This window comes from Anneissia japonica, unplaced genomic scaffold (assembly GCF_011630105.1).
Source record: "Anneissia japonica isolate Jap-2015-1 unplaced genomic scaffold, ASM1163010v1 scaffold640_len1575945_cov177, whole genome shotgun sequence".
NCBI lineage: Eukaryota > Metazoa > Echinodermata > Crinoidea > Comatulida > Comatulidae > Anneissia > Anneissia japonica.
The window spans coordinates 154,918-161,611 of NW_022684376.1; the positions used below are offsets into that span (position 1 = coordinate 154,918).

Here is a 6,694-nt window from a genome sequence, read left to right on the forward strand (position 1 = left end):
GGACTTCTAGATGGCCGGAAATGGCTGGGATGGGAAAACTAGGCCTTTTTTTCTTTTTTTTTGGTCCGACTGCCCGACGAGCTTTGACCCCGACGAGCTTTGGCAGATGAGGGGGGCGGGGTGGGGCTTGACCAGACCGATGGGGGCTTAAGCCCCCTTGCCCCCCCCCCCCAGCTGGCGTCGACACTGATTCAAAGTAGGAGTTTTGTAACACAATTTCTTAATAATTGACCTAATATTAGGACTACCTTTAGGACCAAGGGGAAGGCTGGTATATATTCAGAGCAACCGATTGCTTTGAATTAATGGCACCGACAATCATTAGACGGTGTCGAATCGTCAAGACATCACCGTGGGCGGACATGGATTCATCGGCTGACGGTCGTACGACGGTCCTTGCGATCATCGTAACCAACCATCACTCAAGTACGATGGAGGGCGCTACAAGGAAAACGTATATGACCTAGTGATTATGTCAAGCTTCAGAAAGGTCAAATTCGGTCAGTACGCTGATGAACATTGTAGTATCAACAATTGGAAATTTCGAAGGTAACCATTTTGCATTTTGAACAAAAGTTTTTTACATATTTTTTATTTTTTATATTTATTTATTTATATGTCACTTAAGCTTTTACCTCCGACGAAAAGCTTTATTGGTCGACCAAATTTTCGATTTATTCTCTGATGTACGGTTCTTATACATAAATAGACCTAGATTTTAAATGGGTTATATCCAAGAGGTACTTACGCCATTGTTTGCAATTTATCATATACAATTCAACAACACGTTTTGTAGATTTAACTTTATAGTTTAGCACTTAACTTAATATTTTGTGTGTAATTTAACTATAGGCTATATTTTTACTCTGTACCAAGGCTTTGAGCATGTACAGGTACAGTTTTATATAAAATAATTGTTATGTTGATGAGGTAGAAATGATTACAAATCAATGGCAGCAATAGCATCTAGAATTGCTGACACGACATACCTCACAGTCACATAGATAAAAATTTAATGATAATGCAGGCTCACCTCCGTATTATGCCGCGACGAAGTTCGAAATCACTGCACACAACGCAACACATATGTTGATTACTGTATATATTTTTTTGATTAATCGTAAGCAAATATATTTTCTTCTACAGTACTTTCCTTTCTGTTTTTATCTGTCTCAAAGAACGTTCCCATTCATGAAGTTGATTACTTGTATTGTAATGTCATTTCATTTAATAATTGTTCTTATATGATATTGATGGTGCATGCACTGGAATCTCAAGTCATATTTGAGAATGAAGAGAATTACTGGATTGAGTTAGGGAAGGAGAATCCATTCTCTCTCGTTCACTTTGAATATTGCTTCGACAGTCAGCCGTATTTCCATACGCCTCATCATTATAATCATCATCGTCATTGTCATCATTATCATTATCATCAATAGTTCAGTAATACAGATAAATAAATAAATGAATACAGTGTATTGCATATATTTTACAAAATGATCATTATTAATAGTCGTATTGTAGTTCACCATTGATACAACTGGTTTTACTTCATAGCAACAATCAGGAAGAGTGAGACATAAAAATAATTTAATAATATATAAGCAGGTACATGTGTACGCAAGAAAAAAGTTCATAATCTTAGGTAAAAAGTCTACAAGTTGGCGGAAGTTCACACCTTTGTTAAGGGAGTTCTTAGCAATGGCGGGTCCAGGAATTCGAAATAGAGGTGGCCCAATTAAGGAATCTCATATAGGGGGTCAATGCCAATACCAATACCATGCTGGGGCTGAGGTAAAGACATTTTTTGATTATGTCATCTTTAGATAGCTGGAAACGGCACCCTCAACCTAAATTTGAATATATTTTTCTTTGTTTTCCCCATTTAAAAAAAATAATTTTGCAAAATTTAGGAGGGGCCCGGGCCGGCCGCCCCTCCCCCCTCACCCGCTTGAATCCGCCACTGCTTAAATGTAATTATAATTATCCATAGACAGAGATTTCAGCTTTTCGATATGCTATAAGTATGACCTTGCTCGCTTACTGATTTTAAAATGAAATTTTGTAGGCTATATTTATATATTTTAGGTTCCAGTTTTTTAATTCAACCTGTAGTCGGTGTGACATAGTGTGCAAAACAAACCAACCCTTAAAAAGAATGCAAGTGTCAATCGAAACCTAGTTAAAAGCAGGGAACAGTTAAATTATAGGTTAAAAGGAAATGTTTTTTTAAAAAGCTCAGTTATGTAGAAAGCCGAAGAATCCAAGAAACCTAAGAATATTGTCTCGTGGAGAACGACTTCAAAATCCAGATACAATATCCGGTTTCCGGAGGTTCTGGTTTCGTGTGCTGATAGTTTTTAGTTATATATATATTACTTTATTGTATATATTTTTATAGGCCTATATGTATCCGCACACTATATTTTTACATTTTATATTTCGCTGTTCTTTGAACATTTTAAAGATGAATAATGTCAACCTTTTTTGTGATTCAATATGTCAGCAGTAACATTATATTTTATACAGTCATGTAAATATAAAGTGAAATGTAAAATCAATACATTTTACAAAAAACACCAGACTATAAAGTGAAATGTAAAAATCAATACATTTTACAAAAAAACACCAGGCTATACAGAATCACGGCAGAAAATTTTGCCACGGAACATGCATACTATTATACACGACGTGCTTATTTAATGAGGATGTAGATAACCTTAACATAAATCACAGTTTCTCATTTATATCTTTGCTCATGTGGAACGCATTAACAGCCGTCTTGTTCAGCAATTAAGACTAGATCATACAACCTGGCTACTTGTCAGTAAATTGAACTAATAAATATTTAAATTTCAAAATAAATAGTCATCATGATTATTAAGGTTATGCTATAATAGCTAATATGGGCTATTACCTGATTATAATTACTAGTCAACATGAGAACACGTCCGCTTCTTGGACAGCTTCACTTGCTTCCTTATTGAGTCTAATTCATCCGTTGAAGCCTGTTTACACTATGACGATAACAATCAACGATAAAAAGCTAAAAATCAATTGTTCATATAGAAAATAAAAGAAATAAGAGAAATTTCCACATTAGCACGATTCGATATCGATTTATCGTGTATACGATAACAGCAATTTAACAAAATCAGATCAAATGAGGTCATATTCATTGGAAAACGATGAAATCGTAATATTGAAACGATGTTATCGTTTTCCTATGATTATGACGTCATTTGATTTGATTTGTGAGATTATTTTTTTATCGTATAGGCCTACACGATAAATCGTTATCAAATCGTGCTAGTGTGAAATTTTTTTTTAAATTTCTATATAAACAATTGTCTTTAAGCTTTTTATTGATGATCTTATCGTCATTGTGTAAACAGGTCTTTAATCTTGGTTCGACGCGCGCAAATTGTTTTAGTGTGAACTATAAATTATAAAGCCTATCATTAATAGGGGATTTTAGCTGAAAAACCTACCAATCCCTGGCAAATATTAACTAATATTTTTTAGTTAATTCATGTGGATCCCACATTATGCAAAAAAATCCTCTAAGTATTTCGAAATGAAAAGGGTAGATACTGAGGTTAAAAGTCATTTGTGGTCAAAGTTATAGGTATGTCTATTGCTTCTTCGTTTACCATTGTCTCTGTATTTTGAGAAGCTTAATGCACTTTCTACCTATTGATATATAATTTTACATATATATTTCAATTTTGAGAAGATCTATTGGGCAAAAATTATATTTGTATTATTAAATAGACACATTGAAACATCTACAAAAATACCCTTACTATATCAAAATGTTAATAAAACATAATCTTTTAATGCTTTATTGTGGAAGTGCTCGAAGTTTTAAATTATAATGGTAGCATGTAAATGTGTTTGATGTAAATTTAAAGCTTACTAACTTTTCTATCTATTGGCTTATACAATTTCATATCCTTTGTTCAATTAGATTTAATTAAGACACCAATTGATATTAGGATAATCAGACAAATCTAGACAAAAAGCTAATGACATCAAAAGCTCCAATAAATAGAGTATATTTCTATATTTTGCCAAAGGTGGGGAACATTTGGTGTGTCGCAGGTAAATTTTGGGTCGTTTTATCAATATATTGTTGTATTTTTACTTAAAAATTCAAGTCCCATGAATATTTTACCTGCAATGTTTGCAAACTATTATCTACATATACGCGGTATACATATTACATTATGTTCTTTATATTGTGCTCACTTTTTATAGAACCATAGGTAGATCGACTTTTTATTATCGATGTAAAATCAAGCACAAAGGCTATTGAAGAAACACTGTGATGGAACAAAACACAGGAAGACAGGACTTGGTGGCACGACCATCTGAATAAGTTTTTGTTCCGTCAATTCACTGTGTTTTGTCAATAGTCTTTGTACGCCAGTCTTAATAATAATGTCGATGTAATTTTAGAACAGGTGAGATGTTCAGCTTAGTAAGAAAAAATCGTTTTAGACCTATTACTTGTACTGTACAGACCTCAAAACACATAAAATCTCAAATCTTTTTTCCAAAATATTTATTTTACCATGTGCAAAAGAAATCATTTTAGGCCTGTAGACGAAGAAGCCTAAACGACAATAGAAACTACTTAAATATGCTGCGCAAAACCAGAGATAGTATTAATTCACCGACATGGATCAATATAATACAACAACTATCTCAAATTTCAAAATTTGTAATAGTGTACAGATTGAAGTGTTCAAAAAGAAATAAAAATTTAAAGTGTATTATTCACTTTCGTTTTATAGGTGTCTTCAATGTACCTGTACATACTCAAAGCCTTGGTACAGAGCAAAAATGTAGCCTATAATTAAATTCACTTAAGAAACTGCTGAGTTTGATAAGACATATACAGAATTGGGCCCCGGATCCGCTAATTATCATTTAGCGATTGTCGCTAGCGCAATGAGCAAGTGTTAGGCTCACTTTAGTTTTAACAAGTGTTACTATGCTGTTACCATAAGTTCATGCCTTTACAAAGCCATTTGTACAAAAAAATGGTCAAGAGCATAAAGAGGCATTTTTGTCTGTTCTGCGCTTAAAATCATCGGCTTGGACATATAAGTGTAACTGTTTGGACTTTTTTTCCGCAAGAAAGGAGGTAAAAAAGCAAGCTAGAGGAAGACCGTGATGGCGTGTTTGACTGTATCATGACGAGGGTTGTCTAAATAGATATGAGGTACTAGCTACAGAACAGTTCCATTTTTGCTGATGCCTTGAGAATTGTGTGTATCTGATGGGTACACAGTTGATTACATCATCAAAGCAGCTGACAAATTTTTTTTTGACATTTTCGACACATGAGGGACGAGGGTCCGTGGCAAAATGAAGTGACGCAAAGTTTGTTAAGAGGTATTAAGAAAGCTATTGACCATGCCATTTAATACTTAAGTGAGCTTCAAGAACTGATGTTCGATGCGCTGAATCTGGCAGATGAGCTACCAAATGGTAAGCATCTGAAGGGCCCACAGGTGGACATATTTGTGCCTTAATGGTTTTTTTTGTTGTTGAAGGGATCATCAGAAAAAATACCGGATGACCCATGGAGGAACAACGTAAACGTCAAATTCAGGATCCAATTTGTACAGACTTTAGAGAAGAGATTTTAGAGAAAGTAGACGCGAGATACTGATTGTGAAACTAAAGTTGAGTATTTTAAAATGGAATTTACAGGAAGGCGACATTGTAGAGGTACACGACTGGAACACAGTGAGGAGAAGTGACACATTGGTAGAGTAAATGAGCCACATCTGAGCACAGATAATTATGGTACGTAATGTTGAATTTAATAACGATCAAACAAGCAGAAGCAGTCGTAGTTCCAGAAGAGGAAAATTAGTGGACTTTTGGATAGTTTTGGTGAGGGAGTGTATCCGCGCCAATAGTGGAAATACGCCCTCTATCTATTACCGCATAAACGCGTAATATGATAGTAGAAGATATTGAAAAATCATAGACATTGTGCTCTACGTAGAAGAATAATATTTTAGTTGCAAATTGAGAGCTTTATAGTAAGTAGTAGTTAAATATTATTTTTTAGCTTAATTTTACATTTTCCTATGCCTAACTATAGAATAAATAATGATTGTTTTACCATGTGAGCTAGTATAGTCTAGCTAAGAGATGCTTTTTGTGATAATTACATCTGTACGCCTAGTTACTGTATGGCTCAACGGGTAAAGCAGCACTAATGCCATAAGCTATAGATTTATACATGATTTAATGAATGTAAACTTTTTGAATGAATGTAAAACATTTTTAATATAGTTTAAATATAATAAATACCTCATCATCAACTGTAATTGATTATCAATAGCAGTGGCGTAGAAAAATATTTTTCATTGGGGGGATGATTGGCGTGTTAGCCAGTGTCGTAACAGGCGCGGGGGTGGGGCAGGGGAAAAACTGCCCCTCCCCTGACGGTTATTACCGGGCCGACCAAGTCGCCGTACCGGGCTGGGTAATAAGAGAAAAGAAAGAGGGGAGAGGGAGGGAAAGAGAAAAAGAGGAAAAGAAAAGGAAAGAAAAAGAGAAGAGAAAAATAGACAAGAATAAAAAGGAAGATATCATAATGACCAGACTCACAACACCCATGCAACCCCTTCTCCACTTCAAAAACTGTCATAACTCCTTTGATCTATGC

General features: G+C 34.6%; 1 protein-coding gene across 1 annotated transcript in view; it reads left to right on the forward strand.

Moving 5' to 3' along the window:
- The first annotated feature begins 507 nt into the window (after positions 1-507).
- Positions 508-6,694, forward strand: part of LOC117104870 (cystine/glutamate transporter-like) — a 16,044-nt gene continuing 9,857 nt past the window's right edge. The window contains exon 1 of the mRNA XM_033245748.1: positions 508-549. The gene's annotated coding sequence lies outside the window, so the exon portion shown is untranslated. The remainder of the gene's footprint in view (positions 550-6,694) is intronic.